Source organism: Tamandua tetradactyla, chromosome 2, assembly GCF_023851605.1.
Source record: "Tamandua tetradactyla isolate mTamTet1 chromosome 2, mTamTet1.pri, whole genome shotgun sequence".
In the NCBI taxonomy this organism is placed as follows: domain Eukaryota; kingdom Metazoa; phylum Chordata; class Mammalia; order Pilosa; family Myrmecophagidae; genus Tamandua; species Tamandua tetradactyla.
In genome coordinates this window covers 202,236,865-202,256,886 of record NC_135328.1, presented here as the reverse complement: position 1 = coordinate 202,256,886, position 20,022 = coordinate 202,236,865, and the positions used below count along the sequence as shown (strand labels likewise).

General features: G+C 41.2%; 1 long non-coding RNA gene across 2 annotated transcripts; it reads left to right on the top strand.

The window, feature by feature from the left end:
- The first annotated feature begins 324 nt into the window (after positions 1 to 324).
- Positions 325 to 17,849, top strand: LOC143674757 (uncharacterized). Of its 2 annotated transcripts, XR_013171204.1 has the most exons (4): positions 325 to 738; positions 908 to 989; positions 15,581 to 16,975; positions 17,569 to 17,849. It is a non-coding gene; the product is annotated as an uncharacterized LOC143674757 (long non-coding RNA). The 2 variants fall into 2 exon arrangements; XR_013171203.1 differs by having other exon boundaries at positions 15,581 to 17,849.
- Positions 17,850 to 20,022: the final 2,173 nt, after the last annotated feature.

Genomic DNA, 20,022 nt, shown 5'->3' with positions numbered 1-20,022 from the left:
GAGAAATAGCACGTTTTGTTCTGGGCATTTGTTTATCTTGATATGGTTATTATGCAAGTTGGTTTCCTGACCAACACCTTGCAGGGGCTGAGGCCTCACATTGTTGGTTTCCATGGAAACCTGGCAACTTTCTAGGCACCCCGCCCTGGGCCCTGCACCACATTCCACTGGCTTTAAAACTCTTCTAAAGTTTTGTATTTACTTAGTTTTTGCTGAATACTGCCTTTTACACTTTGTTGGTTATTCTCTGCCCAATCAAGGTCCGGATCTCATGTAGGGGATACAATTCAACATAAGGGTGTATTATGAGGTAGGCCAGGGGGCACAGGCATTCCAGAGGCAGATGGCTGACTACTATGCAGGAGACCCACCCTGAACTTCTAACACCCCAGGACCTGTAGTCCTGCACACGTTTTCCCCATCTTCTATCTTGTTTCAGGGAGCAGGGGTGAACTCACTCCACTCTCGTCCGCCATCTTCCCAGAAGTCGAGGAAACAGCATGTTTTGAAGTAGCACAAATGAAATTAGTTTCTGCCTACAGGGACCGGAACTCCCCACGCCTTGTGATTAGGGCACAGAGGGGATTTCAAGGAGTAAGAAAGGAGAACAGGGCCTTTTATTAGGGAGTAACTTGTCTGCCTATTTAGGAGAATCCCTGAGATTCTCCTAATCTGAGAGACCAACTGGGGTGTCAGGTGGGGAAGTGGCCACAATGGGTGATGTTTGAGGATAATGGGGTAAGTAGGCTGAGGGGAATTGTGGGAATCTTGGAAGGGGGTGTGTGTTTGGGGGGTGTCAGGGTCACAGGCCCCCCAAAATCTCAACACAAAGTGATCAACAGTTCTCTTTAGGGCAGCTGGCTTTTCTGTCCCGTTCATCATTCTTTTTCTATCCATTGTTGTCCAGGAGCAAAGAAGGCAAGAGGAACACATTTACCCACTTGTCTACTCTGTGCTGGATGCTCACCTCATCTAATCCTCACAGAGAGGTAGGTGAGGTAGGCGTTTTCCTCCAATTTTTGAGACTTTTTAAATTGTGAAATATATATACAGAAAGCAATAAATTTCAAAGTACATTGTAACAAGGAGTTATAGAACAGATTTCAAAGTTCAATATGGATTATAGTTCCACAATTTCAGGTTCTTCCTTCTAGCTTCTCCAAGACAGTAGAGACTAAACGAAATATCAATATAGTGATTCAGCAGTCATACTCATTTGTTAAATTCTATCTTCTCTGTTATAGCTCCTCCTTCTCCTTTGATCTTTGATCTTTATCCCAATCTTTAGGGATAATTGGGCTATGTCCATTCTAGCTTTTTCATGTTGAAAAGAGGTTCGACAATATAGAATAGGGGGATGGAATTAGTTGATGTTCTTGGAGAGACTGGCCCCTCTGGGTTTCAGGACTTATCTTGGCCTAGGAACCATCTGGAGTAAAGTAAACTTAGTGCATGGAAGTTTTGTAATATCTCAGATAGAGCCCTAGGTGTTTGTGATGGTTAGGTTCTGGTGTCAACTTGGCCAAATGATTATACCCAGTTTTCTGCTCAGACAAGCACAGGCCTGACCATTGCTGCAAGGATATTTCATGGCTGGTTGATAAACCAGAAGGCTGGTGTATTAAATGATTACATCTGCAATCAGCTAAGGTGTGTCTTCCACAACAAGACATCCAATCAGTTGACGGCTTTTAAGGAAGAAGAGAGACTCTTTCCCTGCTTCTTCAGCCAGCGAGCTTCTCCTGTGGAGTTGGTCCAGACCCTTCGTCGGAGCCGCCAGCTTCACACCCTGCCCTGGGGATTTTGGACTTTTCCATTCCCACAATTGCGTGAGACACCTTTATAAACCTCATATTTATAGATCTCTACTGATGGTTCTGACTAACACATTGTTAGTCTAACAACAGTGTTCTTTAAGGTTAACAGGAATGATGTTGCTGGAGTTTGGTAAACCCTGGCAATCAGCAATATCTAGCTGAAGCTTGCATACGTGATTAGGGCACAGAATAGCCTCTCCTGTCTATTTGAACTCTCTTAGCCACTGACATCTTATTTTGTTAATTTCTTTTCCGCCTTTTGGTCAGGACCTAGGCGCTGTGGATCCTACAGTGCCAGAGGCTGGCTCATTCCTGGGAATCATGTCCCACATTGTCAGGGAGACTTTCACCCCTCAATGTCATAGCCCATGTAGGGAGAGAGGGTAGCGATTTTTCTTGCAGAGTTGAATTTAGAGATAGAGAGGCCACATCTGAGCAACAAAAGAGGTTTTCTGGAAGTAACTCTTAGACATAATTATAGTTAGGCTTAGCTTCTTTGCTACAGAATAAGTTTCATAAGAGCATGCCTCAAGATCAAGGGCTTGGCCTATTAACTTGGGAGTCCTTAATGTTTGAGACAGTATCAGGAGTTTCTAAGGTAGAATAGTTTAGTAGTTCCATATTTTTCTTCAGTCCCTCAAGGATCTTTATCAATGCTTTTTAATTATCTGCCCAACATACTATAGCATGTATCTGAGTATTATATTATGCTATACAGAATTAAAAGCCCTCATTCCCATTCTGGGCTCCATGTGTTTGGGTTGCTTAAATGAGGTATCCAGGCATTTTTGAATAAAATTACCCAAAATTAAGGTTTTGGACAAAATACACCTCTTAACTTTTAATATGTATTTTGTAAAATGCAATTTTATTAAGATATATCCATCCATACCTACCGTATAAACCACTGACCATACAACCAGTGGCTCACAGTATTTATCATGTAGTTGCGCATACATCACCATGATCAATTTTAGAACATTTTCATTACTCCAGAAGATAAATAAAAATTAAAAAAAAAAAGCAAATCTTCCCATACCCTTTATTCCCCCTTATTATTGATCCATAGTGTTGGTATGGTACATTTGTTACTGTTGATGAAAGAATATTAAAATATTACTGTTAAGTATAGTCCATAGTTTTGCAATAAGTATGTTTTCCCATATACTCCTTATACCGGTTTCAATCTGTTGTGAACCTCAGAAAGGCCAAGTTCTTTAGTCCTTATTCAGTATTGCTGGGTGGGAGCTTTATGATTGTTTCCATGGAGATATGACCCACCCAGTTGTGGGGAGTAACTTTTGTTTAGATGGTTTCCATGGAGATGTGTCTCCACCCATTCAAGGTGGGGTTGCTTACTAGAGCCCTTTAAGAGGGAACCATTTTGAAAAAAGCTTCAGAGCTGAGAGACCTTTGGAGAAGAAGAAACATGACCCTGGGGGAGCTTCAGGAAACAATAAGCCAGGAAAGACAGCTAGCAGATCTCTCCATGTTCTCCATGTGCCTTTCCAGTTGAGAGAGAAATGATCGTCACTGGGTTTCTTTAACCAAGGTGTCTTTCCCTGGATGCCTTGGATTGGACATTTCTATAATCTTGCTTTAATATGGACATTTTCACGACCTTAGAAGATGTAAAATTACAACTTAATAAATTCCCCCTTTTAAAAGCTGTTCTGTTTTTTGGTATATTGCATTCCGGCAGCTTGTAAATTAGAACACCGCTCTGTTATTAACTCCTTGTAGTAGTACATTTGTTCTAGTTCATGAAAAAACTTTCCTATTTTGTATAGTTAATCACAGACATTGTCCACCACAAGATTCATTGTTATACATTCCCATATTTAAACCTCTAGCTTTCCTTCTGGTGACACATATGACACTAAACTTCTCCTTTCCACTATATTCACCTATAATCCAGCCCTATTAATTATTCTTCCAATAACATGCTGCCGTCACCTCTGTTCCTTTCCAAATGTTTAAGTTCAAGCTGGTTAACATTCTGCACATATTAAGCAACTGCTTCCCATTCTGAGAACAAAAATATTTGAATGATGAGTTATGGACCATCATCTAAGCGTGTGAGTCTAGAGAGAGATCCTTTGATTTGCTATGTGGAGACACTGCTATTTAAAACAAAAGAATGGCTAGGCTTGGTAGGTAAGGGCAGGGCCAGGGCTCCAGGGAGTAACCACAGCTGAGAGGGTGAAGAGAGGCCAGAAGATTTGAGAGAGAGAGAGAGAGAATCAGAAAACAGACAGAAGGGAACAACTGCAGCAGCTGCCAACTAGTGAGGAATTTGAGGAAAAGCCAAGATTGTTAGGCAATGTTTATGTGTGATGTACACCGAAATCCTCTCCCCACAAAGCTTCAAGAAAAACCCATCTTTGCCTTTGGGTTTGGATGTAGATGTGTTGCGGGGGGGGGGGGGGGGAGGAGCACATGTGATGACATGGGAAGCTGTCTGAAAGGAGGAGTGGGCCCCAGCAGGCTCCGTTACATTTGAGTTACATGTAAATGGAAAAACAGAGAGAGAATAATTGATCTGTCAAGAGCACGCAGATGGAACTGGATTTAAATCCAGTTTCCTTCACTCCAGTGTCCTTTCCCATTTCTCTGGATGGTGCTGCTGAGCTTCTAGAAACTTGCCTTGGGTGCCAGGACAAGACACTGTCCCTCTGCTTTGTCATTCCCAATTTTTTTCAGTGGCTCGATCTGCCGGAGCCTGGCAAGACCACGCAACCCGATGTCTGAAATCCACACATATGGCTTTTGAATTACAGAAGCACAAAATGCCTGTTCAAGTCTGATTAGGAAACTCCCATGCCTGAATGCTGAGATACAGCTCTGTCCACATGTTGAGCTTCCCTGGGATATGGTTTTTAAATGTTCACTGTGTGATAAATAGGCCATTTGAGCAGGGAGAGAAAAGGTGAATAAAGGCCTACGCTTCAGAATTGGAAGTGGCCCCAAGATATTTTAGCTCCGTTCCCTCATTTTAGAGATGAAGAACTGAGGCACAGAGAAGGGAAGTGGCATCCCTTCTGCCCCCCACTCTCAGGCCTGCACCCACTGTGTTCAACTGGCATTTACTTATTTCTCAAGTTTCCTCTGTGAACTTTTGCGGCAGACCTCCCCATCCCCACCCGGGTTCCTCATAGAAACATCCATTTGCCCTTAGCCTTCTTTCTCCCTGCTCAGAGTAGATCATTTTTAGACCCTAATGCTTAGCGCAGTGCCTGGTACATAGCCAAAGGCTCTGTAAGTTTCCTGCATTATAAATGCGGTGTACATGCAACCCTATGAAAAGTATAAGCTTCCCTCTCCCACAGCTCCCCACCCCAACTAGGGCTGAGACTCTTGTGTAACCTTCCAGGCATTTTCCCTGTCCCCATCTCTGCATCCATCTTTTAAACACAGGAGCCTCATGCTAATGTAAAAATTCTGTTCTTTCTTTCTTTGTCTCAACAAATATTGTTTTGAATAATAAAGTCCAAATTCACTGGATCAGTTATCTGTTTCTGTGTGATAAAACACTCTAAGAGGTAGTGGTTTATAACAATGACCATTTTATTTGTGGGCCAGCTGTTTGGGCTGGGCTGGGCAGTTCTGTTGGTCTTGCCTGTGATCACTCATCAGCTGCAGTGGGGGGGGGTGGGGTGCTGGGAGCTGGTTGGTTTGGGGCCTCAGCTGGGAGGACTCTTTGCTCCCTGGGGTCTCATGCTCCAGTCGGCTAGCCTGAGCTTTGTTATATTCTTCGTTTTTCTTTTTTTTTTCTATTTCTTAAACAGGGGTCCCCAAATTTCATGTTTCAGGACCAGCAAAGCCTGGCTCTGCCTTAGGAGAGGCCCCAAGCCTCGCTTCCTGAACAGAGCCAGAGGAAGCAGCAGGTCTCTAAGAGAAGTCCAGCGCCCTAAGCCCGCAGGTGACAAAGCTCAGGCTAGCCGACTGGAGCATGAGACCCCAGGGAGCAAAGAGTCCTCCCAGCTGAGGCCCCAAACCAACCAGCTCCCAGCCCCCCCCCCCTCCCCTGCTCTCCTTCCTAGCTCGCTTCTCTCTTTTCAATTCTGGGGCTGGAAAAGTTTGCTTTTACTTCATCACACATTTCTCTGAATATATTAAGACACACATTTTTGCATTTAATCTTTCAGGTCTTAGATTTAAAATTCAAAACCCTTTTTTATTTTTCCCCAAGTATGGCATGTGCCATAAATTTCACAGGTCTCTCTCTCTCTATATATATTTTTTTGCATGGGCAGGAGACCAGGAATCGAACCTGGGTCTCCAGCATGGCAGATGCGAACTCTGCCTCCTGAGCCACCGTGGCTCACCCCATAGGTCTATTTTGAAACTCAAAAGCCCAGCATTGACTCTTTGCTCTGCTGTATCCTCCATGCTTTACTGAGGGAGTGAGCGTCATATGTTCTCGCTGCTCCTTGCAGTAAAGTGGGGAGAGGATTCAGGAGCAAAACCCACTTTGGATGACATTAAAATCCTGCAGCATGGTTAGAGCTGTTCATTTACATAGGTCTGGGAGCACCAGAGGAAACTATTTGAACTTTTCTTGGGGTTTAAACTCACACTGGCATGTTTGGTGGGAGGTGGACCCACAGAAGCTCAGCCATAGGCTGAACTATGTTCCAAGGAGAAGTGACAATGGGGCAGAAGGAGTTGGGCCATAGGCTAGCCTTGGCTAGAGGGCCTGGAGTGGGGTGTGAGCTGTGGCTCACTGCAAAGGTGTGGCTGCAATTGGAACCTCTTGGTGGTGGCTCACGTGTTGGGAAAGGAGAGTGCTTTGGACGTGAAAGCTGAGAGAGTCGTAGCATCAGCAGCCCAAGCAACAGAGAAAGTTGAGTCCTTCCCTGCCCCCAGCAGACAGGTAAGCAGCAGAACTGATATATTTCAATGGCAATGGTCAGTGATGCAGTTGGCAGCTTATGGGCAGAACAGAGGTTGGTGGCAGGCAAGTGATGGTGGCAAGGTCAGTGTTCCAAGGGTGATGGGTGGTGAAGGAGTTGGCAATGCTCCTGGGGAACTCAAAGCTGCAGCTGGCTGAGAGCAGATCAGGGGAGGGATGGGCACCCAGGGAGATGTGAAGATGGCAGCATGGAGGAGGACAGGTGGGATGGGTGCCCCGGGCAGGAGTAGGTTGAGCATTTGAAAGTATTGAGAGTACTTTAGGGGTTGTAGCCAAGGTGTAAGGAAACTTTGTCCAAGGGCAAGTTGTGCAGCCAGGGGCAGATTAAGTCTCCCACATGGAAGGAGAGCATTCTACCCCTGAACACCTGTGCATCCTTGTTGTTCTTTTTTTTTTCTTTATTTAAAAAGTTTTCCTGTCATCAAGTTTTTGTTTTTGTTTTTTTGTTTTTGTTTTTTGCATAGGCAGTCACTGGGACTCGAACCCAGGCCTCCGGCATGGTAGGCGAGAATTTTGCCACTGAGCCACAGTAGCCTGCCCCTGTTGTTGACTTTTGAATGACATATTCTTCTCCTCCTCCTCCTCTTCCTCGTTCTCTATCAGGACAGAAAAGTTCCTTTTGAGGAGAAAAAACTGGGAAAATAAAATTCTAGTAATTGGAAAATGACTTCAAAAGTTCCCCCAGCACTTGGCACTTGCAGAAATAAATAAGAGGACCCTGGATGAGATCAGACTTTTGGAAAATTGAAAAGCATAACTCATAGTAGCAGGGAACAGGACACAAAGCCAAGAACCCAGGACAGGAAGGTTTCGTGTATGCTCCTTTGGTGAGCGAGAGAGATAATTTCAACCTTGGATTTTGAGTGATATTCAGTTTTCATATGTGGACTTAATGTTGGTTATATTATTTGCAGTCAGTTATATTTCCTTCTATAATTTGTGTTAAGATAAATCTTTGTTGTTCCATGTATATATATATATTTTTTTTCATATAGCTAAGTACCCTAAAACTAAATGGTACAAGGGCTTCAGCTAAGTGAGTTTAGTCACCCTCCAACCTATCTTCAAAAGTAAACTTTATTTTTTTATATTCTAAAATGCATTTAGGGTTGAGTAAAAGAAGCAAGATACAAATATGATTCCATTTATATGAAGTTCAAGAACAAGTAGAAACTAATATAAGTTTGTGAAAATCAGAACAGCGGTTGCCTCTGAAGGGGACTAACTGGTTGGGGACATGAAGGAACTTTCTGGGTTGATAAAAATTCCCTAAATGTTGTTTGGGTTATTGATTTTACTGTTGTAGCCACTTGTCAAAACTCATTAAATGGTATACTTCAGACCGGTCCTTTTTACTGCATGAAAATCATATTTCAACAATAATTAAAAGAAATTACTTTACAGTCACAATGAGCCCCTAAAGTGTAGATGATGAACTGGCTTGGGGCTCTAGCTCCTTTCCTTAATATCCACTTGAGGAACTATAGGAGCTGGAGGAAGACATAGACTTCAGAACCAACAGGAAATAAAAATGAGAGCACCCTTCTCCTCATTTCAGCCCCTGCCTGAGACTGAGGCTGTCCGCCTGTGTAGTGTAGGTGGGAGGCTTCCAGTCTGGGACAGAGGGTGGGTGGGGAGGGTGGGGCATGGGTTGGGGGTGATGAGCTGGAGGAAAACATTTTTGGTTCTGCTCTGCCTTTCCCCTGAGACATCTTGGGAGAAATTCCCCATCCTCGGAGGCAGGTATTTGTGAGTGATGTGGGCAAAATAGAAGCCCTACAAGGGTTAGGATGAAAGTCAAAGTATTCTTCCTCCACCTTCCTTCTGTAACCCACAGGGCTGGTTTGAAGCTAATGTGGACCCCAGAAAAGCCATGTTCTTTAATGTTCATTCAGTATTGCTGGGTGGGAGCTTTTTAATCATTTCCATGGAGATGTGACCCACCCAATTGTAGGTGGTACCTTTTGATTAGGTGGTTTCCAGGGAGATGTGTCTCCACCCATTCAAGGGTTGCTTGTTGGAGCCCTTTAAGAGGGAACCATTTTGGAAAAAGCTTCAGAGCCCACACAGTCAGAGACCTTTGGAAATGCAGAAGGAAAACACTCCCAGGGAGTCCTTATGATGTGAGAAGCCAGGAAAGAAAGCTAGCAGATGTCGCCATGTGCCTCCCAGCTGACAGAGGTGTCCAGAAGCCAAACACCCCAGCAGACACCAGCCACGTGCTTTCCCAGATGATAGAGTTGTTCTGGATGGCATCAGCCTTTCTTGAGTGAGGGTAATCTCTTGTTGGTGCCTTAATTTGGACATTTTCATGGCCTTAGAATTGTAATCTTGCATCTTAATAAATTCCCTTTTAAAAGCTGTTCCATTTCTGGTATATTGCATTCTGGCAGCTTTAACAAACTAAAACAGAATACTTTTAGGACGACTGCCTCCTCCCAATGTCTGCTTTCTTTAATGGATGAAACCTTCAGTGGTAGAGTGACTTAATGGGGGTGGCAGCCGAAAGGAGCTTACTTTGACTTACCTGGGCTTACCTCTCTGGGGCTTATTCCCCTTAAATTTATCAGGATTGACCTAAGCTTTAACCCTTTTCCACTACATACTTCCAGACAAATTAGCTGATTAAGTCCTGGCTTGATTCTGTTTAGTCATTCCATCAGTCTCACTTTTCTTTTTTCTCGCAGTTTTTTTTCTGGTTGAACAGACCCTGCTCTTTTCATATATTGCATGCTTTGCTTTTTCTTTAAACCTGTTCCCACTGTGACAATTCCCTCCATACACACGTACAACATTACCTTCCTCATTTTCTCACCACTTTCAAAGTAAATATTATCTCTATGTTTATTTCTTTTGTTATTGTTTGCCTCATCAGCATTTCTTATTGTCCAGGATGGGGTTAATAAATTATGAAAAATTACTTGCTTACAGTGACTGCAATGCACAGTGGAGTCAGAACCGTGGTTCCCAATGGCGAGTCTAAAGCCATTCACTCTTGCTAATGTCATCGGTTGGTGGAGGGAAGAGCTGACATCTTTTTCTCTGGAGCTTTCAGTTTGGTGAAACTGCAGAAGTAGAAATTTGAGTGGAAACATTTCTTTGCATTTTATGACTTTAAGAATAATTCCTTAAATATGGTGGATACTTTTCCTTGTCAACACGTTAAATCTACTTCATTCTTTTAATAGCTGTGTAGTGTTCCATACATTTAGGATTTTTTTATGGCAGATAATGTCAAAGGATCCATATTTCTAGGTCTCAATGTCCTTTTCTTTGATTTCAATGAAGCTGAGCATCTTTTTACATGTTTTTTGGCTATACCAATAGATAGGCTTCTACCTCATCAGCTTTAAGCACTATGCACTATAACAAGATGTCATCACAACTCACTCAGGTCACACCTAACGCTGGACATTTGTGTTGTTGCAAAATCAAATGCTTTTTTATGTCTCCTGAATCCCTAAGTGTGGACTTTTTTGCTGAAACTTTGCAGGAGTGAGTTGATTGACAGGATAGACCCGAGATAATGACCTCTGGCTGTAGTCTGGGCAATGTATGGTTTTATATATTCAGACCAACTGCTTCAGGTTTAATATCACTTATCACAATAATCAGAAGAATGTTTCAAGATTTTGTAGCATAAGGTCTATTTCTCTGGTTAAATAAATGGGAAATTTTCTAATTGACCAGCTGTCTGGAAAATATCTTGTAGTTAATGAGCTGGCTTTTGTCATCAACTTGGTCAGGATGTTTCAGATATTTGTATTTTATCGTGGAGATAGAGAAACATAATTTTAAAATGTTTGCCCAAATGCTGAGTATGGTATATTGAATCATGCCCCCCACATGTGCAAGCCCTAACCTCTGGTCCTGCAGATGTAAACTCTTTTGTAGATAGGATCTTTGAAGATCTTATTAAGGTGAGGCCAAACTGAAACAGGGTGGGCCTTAATCAGGCATGTCTGAAGTCCTCATAAGAAAGAACATTTGGACATGCAAACTGAAGCCACATGAGGAGACAGAAAGAGACAGATGGCCTGTGGCAGAGGCAGAGATTCATTGCCACCAAGTTACCACCAGCACACCATAGATTTCAGAGAAGGAATGGCAGGTGATGCCTTGATTTTGGATTTCTAGCCTCCAAAACCAATACATTTCTGTGTTTAAGCCAACCATTGTGTGGGTTTTTGCCATAGCTTCCCTGAGTGCTAGCTGACCTTCTACATGCCTCCCTGTTATTCCCAAGAATAATGATCAAATTATAGCTGGATAAGTATTATGTTAGAACTGCTTTGATTCCTTTTTCAAAATGTAGGTATATATTTGGATGGCCATTTGATCAGGATCTACTCAATTTGTCCACGGGAAGATATAGGGCATTACTTACGTGCCAGAAATAGAAAACACAGGCATAAAGGCAATGGGACAACTTTTTAGTACTTTTACGGTTTTTCCTTCTTAGTGTCTGTCCATCAAGGGCTTATAAACTGAATGAGATGGCTAGTCTGTGGAGCTGACCAGTGTAACTTTAAAGATGTCATAACAACATGAATTTTGTTTTTAATTGGTTCTAATGTGATTATCTTGATTGATTTAAACACACACTTCTCTTTGACTGGTTAGCAGATTAGTCTATTTGATTTTTTAGGATGATTCCTAAGGAAGGATGTTTGCCTCCTTTCTCCCCTCCCTACTTTTCTCCCCCCGTCCCACCTCCTTCCCCAATACTTCCCTCCTTTCTTTTTTCTATTGGGGATAGGATACATATTACAAAGTGTGTAGCCTGCACTAATCCTTCATTTACAGCTGGGTGAATTTTTTGCATACGGATGTGCTCACGTGTCCTCTACCATCAGAGACACCCATATCAGCTGAGCATTGCCTCCTCCTTAGGAGCCATAATTTAATCATAATCCTTAGGAATCTGTGAGGCCCCTCCTCTAAGCTTCTAACTTTTATTAATCCTAACCTCTTCTCTTTGTTTTCCTGCCCCTAGAATGGATGGCTGGATGGATAGTTGCTGGTTTATAATTTTATTTGAATTATTTGTTTGACTGAATTTTCTGTTTAGGTTTGTGTTAGTTCTGAGCCAGGATTAGCTATAAAGTGAGGTTGAAGCAACTTAGTTTAGAATGGTGTATTGTTTTTTGAGATAGAGGCAGACCTGGGAGTCAGGTGCTTTTCTATAAGGTTTACCTAGTGAAGTTCTGGGGGCCGCCCTGGAGTGGGAGGGAAAAATGTCAGACAAGGCCCTTTATACAGGGGGCATCTCAGGAAACTGTTGTATTTAACATTATGTCGGGCATACTCAGACTGGGCCAACCAGTAACTTCCCACTGTTTTTGGAAACCCTGACCACGTGGTTGGAGCCTCTGAGTTGTGGAGATGGGTGTAGAGAACAATCTCTGCAGTAGGGGCAACAGGGCCAAATGTGTCCTTAGGGACAATTAGTCCCAACATCAGGATCAGTGCAGTGGTTTTCCATTTGGTAAGACAACAAGTTGGTGAATTAGGATCCAGAGAGGAACTCTGATAGAAAAGTCACTATGATTAAAATAATTTGTTCACTAGTTGTTTTGGTTGGCTAAAGCTGCCGGAATGCAATATACCAGAAATGGGTTGGCTTTTTCAATGGAAATTTATTAGTTTACAAATTTTACAGTTCTTAGGCCATGAAAATGCCCAAATTAAGGCAACAAGAGGAAGATACCTTCTTGGAGGGAAGGCCGCTGGGTTCTCCCGTACGTGGGAAGGCACATGGTGACATCTACGGGTCCTGCTCTCTAGAATGTCTCTGAGCGTCTGTGGGCGTTTTCCTCTCAGCTTCTCCCTGCTCTTTCCAGAATGTCTCTGACTTTTATCTTCTTAGGAAGGACTCCAGTATTAGGGCATTAGGCCCCACGTTGAATGGGCTGGGTCACAGCTCCACGAAAACAACCTAAGCAAAAGGTCCCACCCACGATAGGTCTGCCATCCACAGGGGCTGATTAAAAGAACATGGGCTTTTCCGGGGGTACATAGCAGATTCGAACCAGCACACTAGTCTTTTAGTTCATCCCATATAGTTTAGAAAGAGTCCATATTTTGCTTTGGACCTCGGGAAATTCATTAAGACTTTATTGTCTATTTTTAAGGCATTGTAAACACCATTCAGGCCTCAGCGACTGTTTTGTTTGAAAATACATAACTTAGCAGCAGCCGCTGTTGAGGCATTCTTAAAGGTATTGGGGTAGACAGGACCGACCCCAGGAAAAATCCATACAATACAGGTAAGTTCTCAGGAGGTCTCAATACTCAGCCCATCCTAGGATGTCAGAGCTGGAAGGAGTCTGTAATTATTGGGTCCAGTGACCTCTTTTTTTTGTCTGATTTATTTTAAAATTTTATTTTATTATTTCTTGTCTACTTTTTAATTGTAAAATATAGCATATATATGTATATACACATCTGCATATATATATATATACAAAGCAGAGAAAGAAAAAAGCAATAATTTTCAAAGCACACTTCAACAAGTAGCTACAGAACATATCCCAGAGTTGATCATAGGTTACCATTCTACCATCTCAGATTTTTCCTTCTAGCTGCTCCAAAACACTGGAGGCTAGAAGGAAAATCAATATAGTGATTCAGCAGCCATACTCGTTTGTTAAATCCCATTTTCTTTTGTTATAACTCCTCTTTCTCCTTTGATCCTTCTCTGAATCTGTAAGGATCTTTGAGCAACGCCTGTTCTGACTTTTTCATGTTGAGAAGGGCTGTCCTCGGGGGGATAGCGGGGTGTAATTAGTTGATAATCTTGGAGAGGCTGGTCTCTCCTGAGTGTCAGGATTTATGTGACTTAGGGACCCTTCTGGAATTATAGGTTCCAGGAAAGCAAACCTAGCGCATGAAACCTTTATAGGTTACATTATCATTATATTAATTGTCATTGTAGTCCATGTGTTACTATTGATGTAAAATATTGAGTGTGAATCTATTAGGTCTTAGGTGACAAATCTCTAGCTCTTCTGGGCTCATGGTCCAGTTGAAGCTGGAAGGGACCCTGGAGCTCCGTCTGTTCCAGAGGATCAAGCCTTTTCTAACATAAGGACCACTTCTGCTATTTTTCTTTTTCCATGGACACCATATTTTGAAAGACCAAAAATTCCATACCCAGCTTAGTATAAATATACAAATATGAAGAAATCCATGTGCTTTAATTGAAGATAAAAACATGGTCCTTTTTTAAAAATTATATTGAAACTAGCCTGGAAAGAAGATGAATGTTTATGTTGCATATTTGTTTCCACGAATTCAAAAAAGAGAAACACAAAAGAGACAATGGTGATTAAATGAAATGCCTGATCCTGGACAGGATCCAATAATGGAGGAGAAAAGGCCCCAAAGGATATTATTGGTACATATTAAAAATTGGAATCTAGACTTTAAACTTCATATTAATTAATATTAAATTTCTTGAACTTGATAACTGAATATAGGGTGGTTACATAAGTGGATAATCCTTGTCCTTAGGAAATGCATATGGAAGTATTAACTGTGCAAGGAGCATGATGTATAAACCTACTGTCAAATGTTTTAAAAACAGAAATTTTGCAATAACTGTAAAAATATCTTGAAATTAATAAGATAGAAACATAGATGATAGATAGGTAGAGTGATACAGGAAATGTGGCAAAATGTTAAAAGTTGGTGGGTCTGGGTGGAGGGTATGCTGGAGTTCTCTGTATGGGTTTTGTATTCTTTTTGCAATTGTCCTGTAAGTTTGAAATTATTTCAAAATAGTCCAAAAAAAAAAAGGAAGAGGGAAATTTGTGAAATGCTACCCTGATCCTTTGCTTCCCCTAGAGCAACTGTTCTCCAAGTGTGGAAGCTGAACTAGCAATATCAGTCTCACCTGAGAATTTGTTAGAAATTCAAATTCTCAGCCACTCCACACCTATTGATGGTTCTATGTGTTCCAAACAATTTTTTTCCATTCTCTGGCTTGTCTTTTTCACTCTCTGTACTATATTGCTTAATAATCAGAAGTTTAAATTTTAGTATTGTCAGACTTATTGATCTTTTTTTTTAAAGGTTAATAATGTTCTTTGTATGTTGTTTAAGAAATTCTTCCCCAACCTGAGTTCATGATGATACAGTTACAGTTCTGATTTTTACATTTAGATAATTTAATTTCATCTGAAAGTGATTTTTTTGTGTGGCATATGGCTATCCAATTCCAGCAGTATTTATTGAAAGACTGTCTTCTCCCACGGATGTGTAATGCCACTGCTGTCATATGTCTGGGCCCATAAAGGTTTAGATTTGTTTCCAAGGCTCTCTATTCTGTTCCATTGGTCTATTTATCTATCTTTGTACCAAAACCAGCCTGTGTTAATCATGGTAGCTTTAGAAATGTCTTGAAATTTTGTAGGGCACGGCTTCCCATGATTACCCTGCCTATTCTTGGTTCTTAGCGCTTCCATATGCATTTTAGACTCAGGTTGTTAGTTTCTACAAAAGACCTCAATTGGCATTACAGCAATCCTCTCTGGGCATCCCACATTTTATTGCACTTTGCAGATACTGCGCTTTTTACAGATTGAAGGTTTGAGGCAACCCTGATTTGAGCAAGTCTATGGGTACCATTTTTCCTACACTTTATGTCTCTATCATGTTTTGGTAATTATCGCAATATTTAAAAAATTTTCATTATTATTTTATCTGTTATGGTGATCTGTGATATGAATATTGTAATTGTTTTGGGGCGCCATCAATTGTGCCCACATAAGAGAGTGAACTTAGTAGATAAATGTGTGTGTTCTGACTGCTCCACTGACTGGCTGTTTCTCTCTTGCACTTCTAGGGTCTCTCTATTCCCTGAGACACAATAATATTGAAATTAGGTCAATTATAACCAACAATGTGTTCAAGTGAAAGGAACAGTCACATATCTCTCACTTTAAAAACAAAAGCTTGGAGAGGAAGGCATGTTGAAAGCTGAGAGAGGTCAAAAGCTAGGCCTGTTGTTCCAAAGTTAGCCAAGTTGTGAATGCAAAGGAAAAGTTCTTGAAGGAAATTAAAAGTGTTCCTCCAGCAAAAGCATGAATGATAAGGAAGCAAAACAGCCTGATTGTTGATATGGAGAAAATTTTAGTGGTCTGGATAGAAGATCAAACCAGCCACAACATTCCCTTAAACCAACGCCCAATCCAGAGCAAGGCCCTGATTCTCTTCAATTCCATGAAGTCCGAGAGAGATGAGGAAGCTGAAGAAGAAAAGTTTAAAGCTAGCAGAGGTTGGTTCATGAAGTTCAAGGAAAGAAATCATCACCATAACATAAAAGTGGAAGGTGAAGCAGGAAGAGCTGGTGTCCGAAGCTTCAGCAAGTTGTCCAGAAGATCTAGCTGATTGATGGAGGTGGCTACACCAAACTTCAGATTTTCAGTGTTGATGAAGCAGACTTGTCTCAGAAGAAGATGCAATATAGGACTTGCATAGCTAGAGAAGAGAAGTCAATACCTGATTTCAAAGCTTCAAAGGACAGGCCGACTTTCTTGTTAGGGGCTAATATAGCTGGTGACTTTAAGTTAAAGCTAATGCTCATTTACAGTTCTGAAAATCCTTGTGCCCTTACAAATTATGCTGAATTGACTCAGCCTAGAACAACAAAGCCTGGATGATAGCAAATAGGTTTACAATATGGTTTACTTTATGCCCACCGTTGACAACCACTGCTCAGGAAAAAATTCCTTTCACAATTTTACTGCTTATTGACAACGCACCTGGTCACCCAAGAACTCTAATGGAGATGTACGTGAGATTAATGTTGTTTCATGCCTGTTAACACAACATCCATTCTGCAGCCCATGGATCAAAGAGTCATTTCACCCTTCAAGTCTTATTATTTAAGAAATACACTTTGTAAGGCTATAGCTGCCGTAGATAGTGACAGATCCTCTGATGGATCTGGACAAAGTCAATTGAAAACCTTCTGGAAAAGATTCACCATTCTAGATGCTGTTAACAATATTTGTGCTTCATGGGAGGAGTTTAGAATATCACTATTGTCAGGAATATGGAAGAAGTTGATTCTAACCCTCCTGGATGACTGAGGGTTTCAGTGGAGGAAGTAACTGCAGATGTGGTAGAAATAGCAAAGGAACAGAATTAGAAGTAGAATCTGAAGACGTGATTGAATTGCTGCAATCTCATGACAGAACTTGAACAGATAAGGAGTTGCTTCTTATGAATGAGCAAAGTAAGTAGTTTCTCCAGTTGGAATCTATTTCTGGTGAAGAGTCTGTGAACATTGTTGAAATTACCACAAAGGATTTAGAATATTACATAAACTTAGATGATAACATACTGGTAGGGTTTGAGAGGATTGACTCCAATTTTGAAAGAAGTTCTATGTTGGTAAAATGCTGTCAAACATCATCGCATGTGTTTCGGCTTGCTAACGCTGCCAAAATGCAATCTACCAGAAATGGGGATTTATTAGCTTACAAATAGACAGTTCTAAGGGCATGAAAATGTCCAAATTAAGGCATCAAGAGAAAGATAATCTTCTCTAAGAAAAAGCTGCTGGCATTCGGGGTTCCTCTGACACATGGGAGGCAGGCGGTGACGTCTGCTGCTCCTTCTCTTCTGAGTTCTGGTGTCAGCGGCTCCCCCTGAGTTTCTGTGGGTCCTTTCTTAGCATCTCTGGGGCATTTTCTCCCTGAGCTCTCTTTGTGTTTCAGCCTTTTATCCTCTCATATAGGGCTTCAGTAATGGATTAAGACCCGCATTGAATGCGCTGTGTCACATCTCAATTGAAATAACCTAACCAAACTGTCCTATCTATAATAGGTCTGCCGCCACAAGAAAGGATTAAAGGAACATGTTTTTTTCTGGGATACGTAAAAGAGTCAAACCAACATAGCATGCCAGAGAGAAATCTTTTGTGAGAGGAAGGGTCAATTGATGAGGCAAACTTCATAGTTGTCTTATTTTAAGAAATATCCAGAGCCACTCCAACCTTCAGCATCTACCACCCTGATTAGTCAACCATCAACATCAGCAAAAAAAGATTACAACTCGCTGAAAGTTCAGATGAGGGTTAGCATTTTTTAGCAATAAAGTGTTTTTAAATTAAGGTATGTGCATTGTTTTTTTTTAGACATAATGCTATTACGCACTTAATAGACTACAGCATAGTGTAAACATAACTTTTATATGCACTGGGAAACCAAAAAATTTGTGTGACTCACTTTATTACAATATTTGCTTTACTGCAGTGCTTTCCAGCAGTATGCCTGTGATATGCTTGTATATCAGTTTGGGGGGAGAAGTGACGTCTTTGCAACAGCAAATTTGTAACCCATGAATATGGTATGTCTCTGTATTTATATAGATCTTCTTTAATGTCTTTTATAAGGTTTTATAATTCCCCCCGTAGAGGTCTTGACATTATTTTCCTTAGGCACTTCATATTTTTAATTATTTGTACATGATTTTTGGGGTAAATTTTCATTTTCTGTTTGCAATTGTGCAAAGAATTAACACGGATTTTATATGTGTCTTTCATACCCACGAGCCTTGCTAAATTTTCCTGTTAAGTTTAGCAGTTTGTCTGTAGGTTGTTTGGATTTTTCTATGTACACAATCATATGTAGGCAGATAAATCAATGAATAGACTAGAGAGCCCAGAAACAGACCTAAATTTCTATGGACTCTTGGCATATGACAATATCCAGTTTCTAATCGTGATACCTTTTATTTCTCTATTTTGCCTCATTGATTTTTATTAGCTAGGACCTTCAGGCCAATGCTGAGAAAAAATGTGACCTGGGCATCCTGGTTTTATTCCTGATTTCAAACACTTCACCAATATGTATGAAGTGTATGCTGTAGGGTTTTTTTAAAAATAAATATCCATTATCAGATTAAATGAATCCCCTTGTATCATAGTATACTAAGAACTTTTTTCATGAAAAGATCCTGACTTTTACCAAATGCATTTTCTGCATCTATTGAGATGATCTTATGATTGTTTTTCTCCCTAAGTTTTTGATTTTTGTATTCTTAGTGCTTAACAGAGGGTCTGGCCCAGGGAAGATGCTCAGTGGAATAATCTTTGAGTGAAGTAAGGAATCAGCAGATGAGTAAAGTGACTTGCTCATGGGTGATGCCAAAAGTATGTGGTAGAGCCAGGAACAGGAACCAAGATTCCTGACTTTTAGTCCCCTTGTGTGTTCTACCTTCTGCCCTGATTCATCCTACAGCCTTGCATATCAACTTTCTGGGTGGGAAAATTTTATCAAAAATGCCAAGGCCAGGTGACTTTTCTAACTCAGTCTTAACATCTATTAAAAAACCAGTCTGCCTCAGGAACTATGATGTCAAATTTACCATGAGCTCACAGATAATTTCCTAAGGTTTTTTGGCTTATGCGCTTGCATGTTCCATTGAATGCCATTCTGGAACTAGGAGGTAGAGGGCAAAAGAGTATGGCTGGGATGAAATGTGACTTCATGGAGTATCTGAGATTATTTATATGGGGTGTGGGATCTCATTAGGCCCATGGAAGATTATTGACTAGGGGCTAATGGACTTTTGTAAATGGCTATTTACTAGTAGTTCATTGTGTTCCAGGAAAAGAATAATCTAGGTTACTTTTTCATTAATGCCTTAACCACAATAGTTTATAATTAGGTTAGTGGCTGTAAAGCTGTTGATTTGGCTAAATGACAATGTGTTTTCACCATATTTACTTTAGCACTAGTCATAATGTTACTTAAGGCTCTTTTTTGTTCATGATGCAGAGCATTTCTAAGCCTGATCTGTAGTCCTAAAAGCCTGTAGTCGTGCCTGGCTCGTACTCCCTGGGTCCACCTGGAGATCACCCATGGAAAGTTCCATTGCAGTGGCTTCATCTCATCTCTGACTACAGCTATTTGCTTGGCGGGTGCACAGAAATATTGGCAATGCTGGGGGATTAATGCCCCAGCATAATTCCAACTGTGAGGGATAGAAGTTGGGAGGTAAACACCCCAACTTCCTTGCCCTTTGGAAGGGAGAACTCTGCTCTCTATAGAGTGTCTCAGACAGTCCTCACTGGTCTCAGCCTGATTGTCCACAGCAGTATCTGCTCAGGAAGCCCTTGCTTGGCTCCCTCCCTTTTCACATCTTACTTGCCCCTTCTTCTACTGGTGTTTCCTGGGATTACTTCCCAAATAAAGCACTTGCATCCAGATCCTTGTCTACCAGTCTGTTCCAACTGAGGATACCCAGGAACCCAATTAATGATGTCCCCCACTCAGC